Genomic DNA, 15,194 nt, shown 5'->3' with positions numbered 1-15,194 from the left:
TATTATTGTCATTGTTTTAAGTGTCATTGTGTTACAATTTATATTTAAGTACAATTGTATTCAAATAATGTAATTGTTATTATTGTCAATGTTTTAAGTGTCATTGTGTTACAATTTATATTTAAGTACAATTGTATTCAAATGATGCAATTGCTATTATTGTCATTGTTTTAAGTGTCATTGTGTTACAATTTATATTTAAGTACAATTGTATTCAAATAATGTAATTGTTATTATTGTCAATGTTTTAAGTGTCATTGTGTTACAATTTATATTTAAGTACAATTGTATTCAAATGATGCAATTGTTATTATTGTCATTGTTTTAGGTGTCATTGTGTTACAATTTATATTTAAGTACAATTGTATTCAAATGATGCAATTGTTATTATTGTCATTGTTTTAGGTGTCATTGTGTTACAATTTATATTTAAGTACAATTGTATTCAAATGATGCAATTGTTATTATTGTCATTGTTTTAGGTGTCATTGTGTTACAATTTATATTTAAGTACAATTGTATTCAAATGATGCAATTGTTATTATTGTCATTGTTTTAAGTGTCATTGTGTTACAATTTATATTTAAGTACAATTGTATTCAAATAATGTAATTGTTATTATTGTCAATGTTTTAAGTGTCATTGTGTTACAATTTATATTTAAGTACAATTGTATTCAAATGATGCAATTGCTATTATTGTCATTGTTTTAAGTGTCATTGTGTTACAATTTATATTTAAGTACAATTGTATTCAAATAATGTAATTGTTATTATTGTCAATGTTTTAAGTGTCATTGTGTTACAATTTATATTTAAGTACAATTGTATTCAAATGATGCAATTGTTATTATTGTCATTGTTTTAAGTGTCATTGTGTTTCAATTCATATTTAAGTACAATTGTATTCAAATAATGAAGTTGTTATTATTGTCATTGTGTTTCAATTTATATTTAAGTACAATTGTTGTAAAGTGCGAAACTGATGTTCCTTGAACTGTATATGATATTGCGTAGTAAATTATTAATTTTATTTCAATGTTTAAAATTAAATTTTTCGTAAAAAATTTATAGTATTGCCTACAGTATTCTTTATAAAATGTGTGAAATTGTGTATGATATGTAAAAAGAAAAACATTTCATGTGTATTGGAAGTGTATATATAGATTGTAAATCAAATGACCCATAAAAAAAAATTAGGACCGGGCTAGCCTGGTCGGTAGGGCTCTGGGCCCATGTTCGAGAGTTCGTGGGTTCGAACCCCGACGGGTGAAGGCTCCCCATGTAGTAAAGTAACTGATGCACGTTAAGTCTGTCGAGTCACAAAGTCCTCCAAGCTCCCATAACAAATCACAACTTCTGGTGGTACTGGATTGGAGATCGATCGTTCTCCAATCTAGTACCAGGGCAAAATGATTATGGTTATTCAGGGCAAAATGACGATCTGTGGATGAATGAATGGGTCCGCCCTATAAATGAGTGTGACGTATGGTGTGGCAAAAGTCAAATTGTTGGCCATAGATGGCGCCACTGGAAAACAAGAACAATTGCACCCCCTCTGCCTAAACAGGCATACGTCAGCAACAACAACAACATGAAAAAAAATTGATTTTTTCTGAGAATAAGATTGTTGAACGATTTACAATCTTCGAATTGTTTCTTGAGCATTAATCTTTACTCTGAAACTTTTTTCAGGTAATGCTTGAACTGCACTTAGTTATAGCATTAATTGTACAGCTAATATTTGAACAAAAATTTATAAAAGGTATTTTATTGATAAAAATTTGAAAAAACAATGTGAAAAAAAAAACTTTTGATACACATTATTACTTTATATTGTACCTGAAACAAGTTAAATACATGAAAGTAATTATAATCTAATTTCTTCAAAACAAAAAATAAGCACCTTTTAAGCACTTTTACAAGCACTCAAAAAATACATTTAAGCACTTTAAAAAAATATCATAATTAGGCAGGGTTGGACAAGTTTTAGACAATTGACGGTTTTATCTTGTTTCAGCTGTCGTGTCAAAAAAAAACTTTTGGCATTGTTTTTGACAATTGTCAAAAATCATGAAATTTTGAATCATGTAAAAAGAATGGCGTTATCATACGCTACGGACTGACTATAGGCCGAAATAGATTGATTGGATTTCAATTAATTATGAAAACGTTGAATAGAACAATGTGAACTGTTGTCTTTTTGCATAATTCGTAGCGAAAATCAACATAGTAAATGAAAAATCTCATTTCGAAAAAGGGAAAATGAAGCACTTTTTAAAAACATCCAATGAAAAAAGCACCTTTAAGGGCTTTCAAAAATCGAAAATAAGCACCTTTAAGCACTTTTTAAAAACGCTACGCATCCTGCTCCATTGTCCCCTTAATAATGAATGTCGGAAAGCATTTGAAATTTTGATGGGTGACAAAATGGGGGAATTTTGTCATCAGAATTAAAACTTGCTTTTTTGTCACCAGAATTAAAACTTTAGAAAGAATTAAAACTTGCATCAGGCAAAGAGTTCCATTTGAAATGTGAGACTCAGTCGGAATCATTCAATTATCGATAGTGGGATAAAAATGGCTACCATGGCCAGTGCCCGATTACCTATTAGGCTCCCAATGATTAGGGGCCCTCTTAAAATGGATTTTTTTTGAAAATAAATTTTAAAAAAATTAAGAAAAACAATTTTTTTTTTAAAAAAAATCTATTTCAAATATATGTATTATGATTATGGAATATTATGATTATTGTTTAGTTCTAATTTAACAAAATAAAGTAAAATTTAATTTATTATTATTCATTTTTATTTTAAATATGCTTTCATGAATGAAAAGATATATAAATACTTTTATATTTGAACTAATTAAAAATATACGAGAAAAACAATTTAATCTAAGGGCACCAAAAATTTGAATGGCCCTAGGGGGCCCCGCGTGCGCTTAATCCGGCACTGACCATGGCCCACGTTTTGTTAGGGTAGAGAGCTTTTTTTTCATTAAAGGAGAAATGTTGCAGTTCGAAGAAAAGAAGGGTTTATTTCGAAATTTCTTAGAATTTTTTTACTCATTAAATGCGTGAATAAGATAAAGAAAAAGAGATTTCAGTAATGCAGTTAAGCTGAATGAAAAAGAAAGAATGTTGGGCAATTTTTGAAATGTCATGTTTTCAACCAATGAGGATGAGACGTTGAAAAAACCGCCCACTTTTTTAAGTTGTGTGTCACCTTCAAAAAAAAAAATGATAATCTAGAGGAGGCTGTCAGGATTATTTTTGAAAATATGTTTTGGAAAATGAAATATTTGCAGTCATTTTTGTTTAACGACTTAAGAGATTGCGGGAGATAAAACACTGTTTACACATTTCGGAACATATGTCATGAATGATAATGTTTTCAGAATAATAAAAATTATGCTTTTTTTTAAAAAAAAAACCCTCATGCTGTAATTCTAAACCTAATTTTTGAAATAACTGTGAGGCAAAAACCCCGTCATCGGTTTCTAAAAGCGCAAGCAAGTAAAATAAAAGAAATAATAATAATAAGATGGAATGCACTGAGCAACTTTCTCATAGGAATTTTGCCATGCCGTCAGTGCAAGAGCAGTTTCTGCAGACTCGTAGCCTATTACCGAAATCAGGCCTAAGGGCCCAACTATTCAGCTAAAAGAAACAAGAAGCAATTTAATCCTGTGTATCACCGCGTTACATATCTGTAACATGCATAAAAATTCAATCCTATAATGAGCTGGATTTACCTATAAAATCGAACTAAATTCAGGTAAAGAAAATATTGCAAACTCGGGGGAACCAAGTTTTGCTGCAGCTGCCAATATTATAATGCATTTAGCAAGAATTGTTCCACGATATAATAGCAGGATATACAATTTTTTTTACAACAATCCCCTTGATTGTATATTTGGCTAGGAGGGATTGAAAAATGTGGTGTGAGACCTTGTTACCATAAAAACAACAATTTCAAAATTTTTCACATGAAGTTTTGAATATATTGGAATTTTTGTGCTATTTTTCACGATAGTGGAGATGTTCAACAAATGCTTTTTATTAATAAATTTTTAATTTTAAGGTCTTGATTTTTTCATTAATTTTTACACGCTTAATATGATGTATTCTAACATCCGCGTAAATATTTCTTAAATCACAGTTGTTGAGTTACAAAGGGTTAAATACACGTTAAATATCGAAGAGCAGAAAGTTGACGTAGAAGTATATAAATATTCAACAGGAAGGAAAATACGAACTCTAAGATGACAGACAAAAGTTGCAGGTTCGAGTAAATAAGTTTCAAAGCTGAAACGGAGATAAGTCAAGGCTACAAGTCAAAGAATGACCGGGGAATAACATCGTCAAACCGGATCACGGACTGTACTCAGTGAGCGTTTTTTTTTTTAAATTTTATTTTACAACCGTCGTTGAACAGCCGACCCAATTTCTGGGTTTACAACTATTAATATTCAACTCCGTAGCATTATCATTTTAAAACCAGTCCAGAAGACAACGGAACTCCTGGATCAAGTATTGGGAGAAATTTGCCTCCTCGGAGGACTTTTAGATGGAACTAACCCGCATTTGCGTTACATGGAGAGGAAAACCACGAAACCTATCCACTCTTTACACAGGATCCGTCTACCACTGAGAATATTTTACGTGAGTACTGTTGTCGGTTCGAGACGTGCGTCGGAATTCGAATCGACCAGCCATCGCTGGAATCTGAACCCGGCTCACCTCACTGGAAGGCGAACGGTTTATCCCCTGATCCACCACGGCTCAGTGCGTGGATCACTTTTAACAGCATGCGAAGGAACCGAGAGTATGCGGCTCTGTTGTTTAAAACAGTTTTGCCGAAAAGTACGAGGTTTCACGTGCAGATGGACAGGCTACTAAAGCGGAGGAGATTCAAAATTGCGATGGCTTTCCTCCTGAGAAATATTTTCTAGACTGTTGCCAATAGCTCAAAGTGCAAATCCAATACGACATTAATAAAGTACTACAATAAGAAGTGAGAAAAAAAAATTTAAAACTGGAGGAAAACTAGCACGCGACGAATAATATTTCAAAGCTTCAATATCATGGTGGCCCTACCCTATTATAAAGCTATATGTCATAACTCGGAAGGTAATTGTAAAGTAGTATGGATAGAACCAACATTACTCAGATATAGAATAATATAGAATTTAATCATTTCAATGTATAACAGTGAAAAAGACATTAATATTTTCTTACAGTGAAACTTCTGGGGAGGGGCCACTTGCCGTTCCACAGTAAAATTAGAGGGATCGTTCTTAGTTACCTCCATTGACTTCAAAATTTGTACGAAGATGCATGATTTTTCGCAAACTATTTTAATTTCAGTCAGCATCATTTTCTCGGTGTTGGAAATGGCACTTCTCTTGGCGTCAAGAACTGTTGGCGTCTATATAAAAATGATCCCAACTGATATAATTATGCGTAAAAACAAATTTAACAATTATGAATGATAAAGCTATTTTAAATAAATAAACAATTACGTTTTTGAAGTTATACTTCTTATGCGACTTCCAACAAGGTTGCGTTAAACGTTTAACGCTACATTTTTATTGGCCGGGAAATCACGTGGTTTTCCCTCATTCACTTCCATACTGTTTTGGTTCTCACTAGCATAAAAGTATTGTTTTTCTATCAATATTTTTTTTAGTTTGTTTTGATACACATATAATTTAATAGGGTAGTATTTTTTATTTTCAAATTTAGTGGATAACAATTGTAAAAAATGAGTGAAAACAATCCCACGGACAATGCGACGGATTTAAGGTTATGTCAAGGTACGTCTCTTGTGAATATCAATTGATTGTTAGGTTTTCTCTTCTGAAATTACATTATGACGCATTCACATACATTATTAATACAAAAACATTTTCCAGGGCGAGACGGTTGAAGAGGTCCACGAGGGAAAAATGCACAATATTACCGTGATTACAGAGCACGGAAGCGAGTGGAGCAGGAAAAAGAGTCGTTGAATAGAACTAGTGATCTTTCTACGACTGCTGATTCTGCTACAATTAACGTCGCAGGTTGTGAAGTTTAACTTCTTCTGCGCGGAGGGACTCTTTTTTTTTTAAGTTTGCATTTAATTTTACATCAGAAAAATGAGTTAGCTTTATAAGATAAAAAGAGGCTTGTTTGTTTGAGATGCTTGTTTTTTTCCTAAAATAACTTCTTTTTTTCGAATTTAACTTTCAACTCTAAATGTAAATCATTAATATAGCATTGTCTTCAGTGCACTCTGATTGCAACGCAAGGTTGTATAGTCAGAAAGAGCCTCACACAAATATTTTGTTTCAAACTAGTTATTTGCTTTATTGAATTGCTTGTTTTGATAGTTTCCTTATTTGATCTTTTCAGCATTGGGTGCAGATGTTTGCCGGGATGTCTTCTCTTCAAGGTTTTCTTCAACGCAAAATCTTTGGAAATAATTCTACCAAAAGAGGAAAATTTTGATTCAAGACTAAATAATTTTGCCATAAATGATATTTTTCAACTGATTCAAATTCTTGAACATTTTCAATTACAAGATTAAGCGAGACGGGTTAATAGTAACTCTCCCAAAAGTAACTACCATTTAAATGTAAATTTTGTGACACTGTGTGATATTTTTACGTCAGGGTTATGGTGCGACAAAACTGTGATGTATTTACGTCTCAACACGATCACCATGTGACGAAGATGTGTCGTGTTCACGTCTCAACACGATCACCATGTGCCGAAGATGTGTCATGTTCACGTCTCAACACGATCACCATGTGACGTAGATGTGTCACGCTCACGTCTCAACACGATCACCATGTGACGAAGATGTGTCGTGTTCACGTCTCAGCACGATCACCATGCGACGAAGATGTGTCATGTTCACGTCTCCATTGGGTCTCCGTGAGACAAAGATGTGACATAATCAGGTCTCAACAGTGTGACGAAATGGATACGTTTCCGTCTCAACAGGGTCTCCGTGTGACTAAGTTGAGACATGAATATGTCACATTGTCCATCACACGGTGACATCGAAGCGACAATTAAATGTCTCGCGTTGATGACAGTGTAGCCAATTCTTTCAACAAAAAATAAGCACCTTTGAAGTACGTTATGTTGTAGTTCATTTACGTCGCACTAGAGCTGCACAATGGGCTATTGGCGACGGTCTGGGAAACATCCCTGAGGATGATCCGAAGACATGCCATCACAATTTTGATCCTCTTCAGAGAGGATGGTACCCCTGCTTCGGTAGCCCGACGACCGGCACGTGAAGCCGAGCACTTTACGGTAGCACAGTTTAGCGAGGGCCACTACCGCACACCCTCGGTCCCTACGCAGACTGATCCAAGTGGGTCACCCACCCGCACACTAACCGCAGCCAGTGATGCTTGACTTCGGTGATCTGCTGTTGAAGTACTCAAAAAATATTTTTAAGCACTACATTAACAAAATGCAAAATGATTTTCAAAGACTTTACATGATCATGAGAAATAAGACAAAGAACTCTTTTCTTCACTTCATTAAAAAATGATCGAGAGATTTTTCCGTTCGATTTCAGAGGGTGGAAAATGAAGCTTGAAATTGAGAATATCTTACAAAATGCAACAGAGTTGCATACGAGAGTGCAATAATCTCACCGAATCCAGTTCAGTATAAAGAAAAAAGAAATGTCATTTCTGAAAAGGGAAAACTAAGCACTTTAAAAAACACCCCATGAAAGAAGCACCTTTAAGGGCTTTTAAAAAACGAAAATCGAAAACAAGCACCTTTAAGCACTTTTTAAAAACGCAACGCACCATGTGTCTGGTTGAAGTCAAAATGTGAGGTCACTATAGGCCAGGGGTGGCGAACCTTTATTCACCAACGTGCCATTTTCTCTAAAAAATTGCTTAGTGAGGTCATAGACGTGCCGTCAAATAATTTTGACTTCGTGATTATTGGGAAAATAATAATACTAAATACTATTAACTCAAAACTCTTTATTTACATTGAAAAAAAAAATACAAATACAATTCAACTTAAAGTAGCATCAGTGTGACTTCTGTTGTTGCAGATCAGATGACCAATAACTTATATTTAGGTTGTAAGATGTTAGTTTAAGCAGGATTGTTGATTTTTTTTGCTAGTTATTTATTGTTAGTTTGTTTTTTACGGTTGTTAATTGTTTTTTTAGTATTAATTTTTAATTAATAATTGTTTTTTATTTTGTTTGATTTTTGTGAATTTTAATTTAATTGTTACATATGCTTCATAGCGTAATAGCATTTGTGTAATAACAATTCATAGTGTAACAACAATTGTGATCAGTGGAGTGCCCAAAATATTGTGTCGCGTGCCATAAAAGGCACGCGTGCCATTGGTTCGCCATCCCTGCTATAGGCGGACGTCGTAGAGCTCAGATATGACTTTCCAAATGAATCTCCGTAACTGTCTCATTTTTGTTGCAATCTGGTAATTATCTGGTATTTTTGTAAGGCATTGCGAGCCAACTTGAAAGTTTCTTAAATTAATAAAGTGACATTAAACTTTAGAATTCAATTTTTTAATTTTAATTGTTGCTGCGCGTATTTATTGCCGAAGTATATATTAATGAACATGAATAAACATTGTGATTTAAAACAGAAGAAAAAAATTAAAAATACTAATACATTTTTACAAGAACTTAGTATTTATTAAACACTACCCTATTTTCCTCTTAATTGCCGCGTCATTAATAAAAAACATAAGATTTTTGAAAAAGAAAAAGATAGATGGAAACAAAAACCGTTCTTTAATCTGATTGATTTAACGCTAAAAGTTTTAAAGAAGCTTTTTCGCTTTGTTGTATTTTTAGAAGAAAAAACAAAAGTGACCATAAAAGAATAACATTTTATTAGGAACGCTCTATAAAAAATGCTCTCATAATAAAAACGCTGATAAAAAGAAAAGTTAATAAAAGAAATCAAAAGAGGAAAAAAAAAGTTCTTAGTTCAGAATCACTGTATTCCATCTGTTTTACCGTACAAGAAAAAAAGTGATCATAAAGTCTATTAGAAACGCTCCGTTAACATGCTTCGCTTTTGTTAAAACAGAAAAACGAACAAATATTAAACAAAAAAAGTTCTCAATTTTTTAAACATACACAGTCCAGTCACATTAATGTGAACACCACCTACTTTCGACGTCAACGTGAAATAACCACTCACAGAGTGCAGGTGGCAGCACATTACAGTGTAGTGTATACATTGGATGTCCTAGGGCATCGAAAAGCATTTCAGTCGTTGGCGCAATGCAGAAAAGTAGCGATTTATCCGACGCCCAAAAGGGCATGATTATTGGCTTTCGGGCCAAGGGTGGAAGCATTTCGGAAANAACTAGTGATCTTTCTACGACTGCTGATTCTGCTACAATTAACGTCGCAGGTTGTGAAGTTTAACTTCTTCTGCGCGGAGGGACTCTTTTTTTTTTAAGTTTGCATTTAATTTTACATCAGAAAAATGAGTTAGCTTTATAAGATAAAAAGAGGCTTGTTTGTTTGAGATGCTTGTTTTTTTCCTAAAATAACTTCTTTTTTTCGAATTTAACTTTCAACTCTAAATGTAAATCATTAATATAGCATTGTCTTCAGTGCACTCTGATTGCAACGCAAGGTTGTATAGTCAGAAAGAGCCTCACACAAATATTTTGTTTCAAACTAGTTATTTGCTTTATTGAATTGCTTGTTTTGATAGTTTCCTTATTTGATCTTTTCAGCATTGGGTGCAGATGTTTGCCGGGATGTCTTCTCTTCAAGGTTTTCTTCAACGCAAAATCTTTGGAAATAATTCTACCAAAAGAGGAAAATTTTGATTCAAGACTAAATAATTTTGCCATAAATGATATTTTTCAACTGACTCAAATTCTTGAACATTTTCAATTACAAGATTAAGCGAGACGGGTTAATAGAAACTCTCCCAAAAGTAACTACCATTTAAATGTAAATTTTGTGACACTGTGTGATATTTTTACGTCAGGGTTATGGTGCGACAAAACTGTGATGTATTTACGTCTCAACACGATCACCATGTGACGAAGATGTGTCGTGTTCACGTCTCAACACGATCACCATGTGCCGAAGATGTGTCATGTTCACGTCTCAACACGATCACCATGTGACGTAGATGTGTCACGCTCACGTCTCAACACGATCACCATGTGACGAAGATGTGTCGTGTTCACGTCTCAGCACGATCACCATGCGACGAAGATGTGTCATGTTCACGTCTCCATTGGGTCTCCGTGAGACAAAGATGTGACATAATCAGGTCTCAACAGTGTGACGAAATGGATACGTTTCCGTCTCAACAGGGTCTCCGTGTGACTAAGTTGAGACATGAATATGTCACATTGTCCGTCACACCGTGACATCGAAGCGACAATAAAATGTCTCGCGTTGATGACAGTGTAGCCAATTCTTTCAACAAAAAATAAGCACCTTTGAAGTACATTATGTTGTAGTTCATTTACTTCGCACTGGAGCTGCACAATGGGCTATTGGCGACGGTCTGGGAAACATCCCTGAGGATGATCCGAAGACATGCCATCACACTTTTGATCCTCTGCAGAGGGGATGGCACCCCCGCTTCGGTAGCTCAACGACCTGCACGCGAAGTCGAGCACTTTACGGTAGCACAGTTTAACGAGGGCCACTACCGCACACCCTCGGTCCCTACGCAGACTGATCCAAGTGGGTCACCCACCCGCACACTGACCGAAGCCAGTGATGCTTGACTTAGGTGATCTGCTGTTGAAGTACTAAAAAAATATTTTTAAGCACTATATACATTAACAAAATGCAAAATGATTTTCAAAGACTTTACAAGATCATGAGAAATAAGACAAAGAACTATTTTCTTCACTTCATTAAAAAATGATCGAGAGATTTTTCCGTTCGATTTCAGAGGGTGGAAAATGAAGCTTGAAATTGAGAATATCTTACAAAATGCAACAGAGTTGCATACGAGAGTGCAATAATCTCACCGAATCCAGTTCAGTATAAAGAAAAAAGAAATGTCATTTCTGAAAAGGGAAAACTAAGCACTTTAAAAAACACCCCATGAAAGAAGCACCTTTAAGGGCTTTTAAAAAACGAAAATCGAAAACAAGCACCTTTAAACACTTTTTAAAAACGCAACGCACCATGTGTCTGGTTGAAGTCAAAATGTGAGGTCACTAAAGGCGGACGTCGTAGAGCTCAGATATGACTTCCCTCCGTAACTGTCTCATTTTTGTTGCAATCTGGTAATTATCTGGTATTTTTGTAAGGCATTGTGAGCCAACTTGAAAGTTTCCAAAATTAGTAAAGTGACATTAAACTTTAGAATTAAATTTTTTAATTTTAATTGTTGCTGCGCATATTTATTGCCGAAGTATATATTAATGAGCATGAATAAACATTGTGATTTAAAACAGAAGAAAAAATTAAAAATACTAATACATTTTTACAAGAACTTAGTATTTATTAAACACTACCCTATTTTCCTCTTAATTGCCGCGTCATTAATAAAAAACACAAGATTTTTGAAAAAGAAAAAGCTAGATAGAAACAAAAACCGTTCTTTAACTGATTGATTTAACGCTAAAAGTTTTAAAGAAGCTTTTTCGCATTGCTGCATTTTTAGAAGAAAAAACAAAAGTGACCATAAAAGAATAACATTTTATTAGGAACGCTCCATAAAAAATGCTCTCATAATAAAAACGCTGATAAAAAGAAAAGTTAATAAAAGAAATCAAAAGAGGAAAAAAAAAAAAGTTCTTAGTTCAGAATCACTGTATTCCATCTGTTTTACCGTACAAGAAAAAAAGTGATCATAAAGTCTATTAGAAACGCTCCGTTAACATGCTTCGCTTTTGTTAAAACAGAAAAACGAACAAATATTAAACAAAAAAAAGGTCTCAATTTTTTAAACGTATAAGTATTGTAATAACAAAGAAATTGACTTTGCCTGAATGTAATTAAAAAAAAGATAAAAATCAGCATTCAAAAACTCAGAGTAAAGTAAATCTCGTTTCAATTCTTCGCTTTTCCATTTCGTCACATAAATCAACACATTTTAGAACTTAAACAAATAGGTGTAAAAACTATTTTTAATATCCTATAGTATAAAATACGATTTTAAATTACTCTTTATTAATTGTATTAAAATTTCTCCAAAAGTATACTTTGTCGAAAAATACTTTTTTCAAACGATACTTTGCCGAATACCGAATATTTGTAATATAACTAGTATATAGTATAGTGAATAATATTGAAGACAAATCAATAACTCATTTATTATAAACAAAAGACAATATATTTATATGACGGTCCGGTGCTAAATGTTCTGAAAATCTAATTTCTAAATTTCATAAAATCCTTTTCAAGGAAAATATAATATTTCATTTTAATATAAAATAATTATTCACTATATATTTTATAATATTCGTTCAATAATATTCATTAAATATTTCATTCTTAATATAAAAAGATGGCGCGTACTTCACAAAGAAGTTCTCGTTTGGGATTTTATGATAGAGAAGCAGATAAAGTTATATTACAATTAGGTAACGAAAGTTCGAAATTGAGGTTCATTTCCCATTAATAGGCAGATTGATCAGTCAATTTAAATTCCTGTTCAATGACGTATTAAACCAAGAACTGATTTGGTCAGATTTTTTTTTTTTTTTCAAATTTGATTTTTTTAAAGTCCGAGGAATTAATGCTTCACTGTAATGATTCTTGAAGATTCCATACCAATGATATGAATGAAAAAAGAGCTAGAATTAGAACATTTCCTACATTATTTGTTGTTGTTGTAGTTCATTTACGTCGCACTGGAGCTGCACAATGGGCTATTGGCGATAGACTGCCTTTCTAAAAACGTGAAAAGTATGGCTACCTTAAGCATTCTATACAAATAATGTATTAAAGCTTTTCTAATAATGTATTTGTTTTTCATTCTTAAAAATAAAATAATTTTTAAAAATTATTCAAATTAAAACAGCTCTGATTCCATACGAAAGAATTTTCAAACTAGAGATGAGCATAAACACCGCTAGCAGTACTTGCTTTATGCTTATGTCTTTTTTAGTTCAGGAAATGTTTCCAGTATGTCTTTTAATATGAAGATATTAAAATTAACCATAGTTCGTGTCTTACTTTTTTTCAGCGGCAATCTTGATACTGTTCAAAGAAGCTTGCCGACGAGAAAAAGCTGAAAAATTTGGTAAAGTTCTTGCCACCGCCAACGACTTGGAAGGCAAAAAGACTAATTTTGCCTCAGCTGACACAGTCTTATTGTTGTTAGAAACAATTGATCGTATTAGAGGATATAATAAATTATAGAAATGAGTATATTATTCCTTACTGTTTAATCAAAATTATACTTCATTTATACATTTGCTAACCATACTAGCCCTAATAGATATTTTGGTAACACTTTCTACTCGACAAATGCCAAAGAAAATGAGATCACAGTTAACTCTACAATGTTATAACTATGTAAATTTTACCCTTTTTTAAATCAGAAATCTGTAAAAGTGACTCCTGTAATTTTTGTAAACATTGCTTTTTTTAAATCAGATTTCTTAAAATCGAACCTGATGCTGTTAAGAAAAGGAATTTTGTTTTCCATACATGCTATTTTAGTGAAATATAGATTATATAATACTAAAAATTTTTAAACTTCACAGGAAAAAGGTTTATCATTCTAAATTAAACATATTGTAGTTTTAATCTACATAGTGAAATATAGATGTTGTAAAATTTATTGCACAAATCTCTTGAAATATCAAAATCATTTCACAGTATGACTGTTTGTATCCTGAAAAAAAGAAACTCTTAACAAAACTATTTAATTTCTGATTTATTTTCTGGAATAATGGCAAAATATACTCGCCTATACCAAAGCTTATTAAATGTTATAACTTACGCATTACTTTCCTAGATAAAAGTAGATAGTTCATAGAAAAATAATGAAATATATATATATATGAAATGAAGATAAAACAAAGGAAAATTATAGACGTACGCAAAAGGGGGGGGGAATAATAATGAAAAAAAATATAACAAACAACTGATTTAAAAAAAAAAGGCGAAAGCCCTCTTTTTTGCGGATATAATCGTGTGGGCTGATGAAAAGATTATATCTTTTATTTTCCGGTTCTTTTTTTTAAAAATCAGTTGCTTGTTATATTTTTTTTCATTATTATTCCCCCCCCCCTTTTGCATATGTCTATAATTTTCCTTTGTTTTATCTTCATTTCGAACTTATCTAATGAGTTTTGTTTACTTGCATCTTATGCGCAATAAATGAAACTTATTGTTTTTCTTAACTTTCTTCGTGTTTTCTTGTATTTATTTATTTTGTCATTATATATATATATCAGGGCTGTAAACTCTAAAACTCTTTAAACTTTGGCAATTACAGATATTTTACTTTAATTTTAAAGAAGCTAGAATAGCTTTGTTATCAGTTTTTTTCCGGATTACAAACAGGCATAAATATTTTCAAATGCTAATTTTAAATTTTACAAATAACGTCATTTTGGTGATTGCCAGCATTCGTTTTCTGAATATCGTGTTGGCGATGTTGGTCGACATTTTACAACGTTTGTAAATGCTGATATATATCAATCGACATTCTACAACGTTTTTTTACAGTATCTTCTTGCGATATTGAACATACGTTATAATAATGGTCCATTTTTTTACTGTCCAATATTTCGCTACGATATCGTACGATGCTCGCAGCTGCGTTTTTACGATGTATTTGAGATATGTGCTACTCGGGGATAAGACCAGTCGAATGTTTCTTTCGTTCTATAATTTAATATAGTTATACCCAAGTAGCACAATTCACAAAAACAATATCGTAAAAACTTAGCTTTGAACATGGTACAATATCGTAGCGAAACATTGTACTTTATAAAAGTGGACCCCTTTTATAAGGTATATTCAATATCGCGAAACAATATTGTTCGATATCGTAAAAACGTTGGGGAACGTCGATCGATATCTCTATCAGCATTTCGNGGTGAAAGCACTCTTTTTTGCGGATATAATCGTGTGGGCTGATGAAAAGATTATATCTTTTATTTTCCGGTTCTCTTTTTTAAAAATCAGTTGTTTGTTATATTTTTTTTCATTATTATTCACCCCCCCCCCCCCTTTT

This window comes from Parasteatoda tepidariorum, chromosome 5 (assembly GCF_043381705.1).
Source record: "Parasteatoda tepidariorum isolate YZ-2023 chromosome 5, CAS_Ptep_4.0, whole genome shotgun sequence".
Taxonomy (NCBI): domain Eukaryota; kingdom Metazoa; phylum Arthropoda; class Arachnida; order Araneae; family Theridiidae; genus Parasteatoda; species Parasteatoda tepidariorum.
This window is presented reverse-complemented; position numbering follows the sequence as displayed.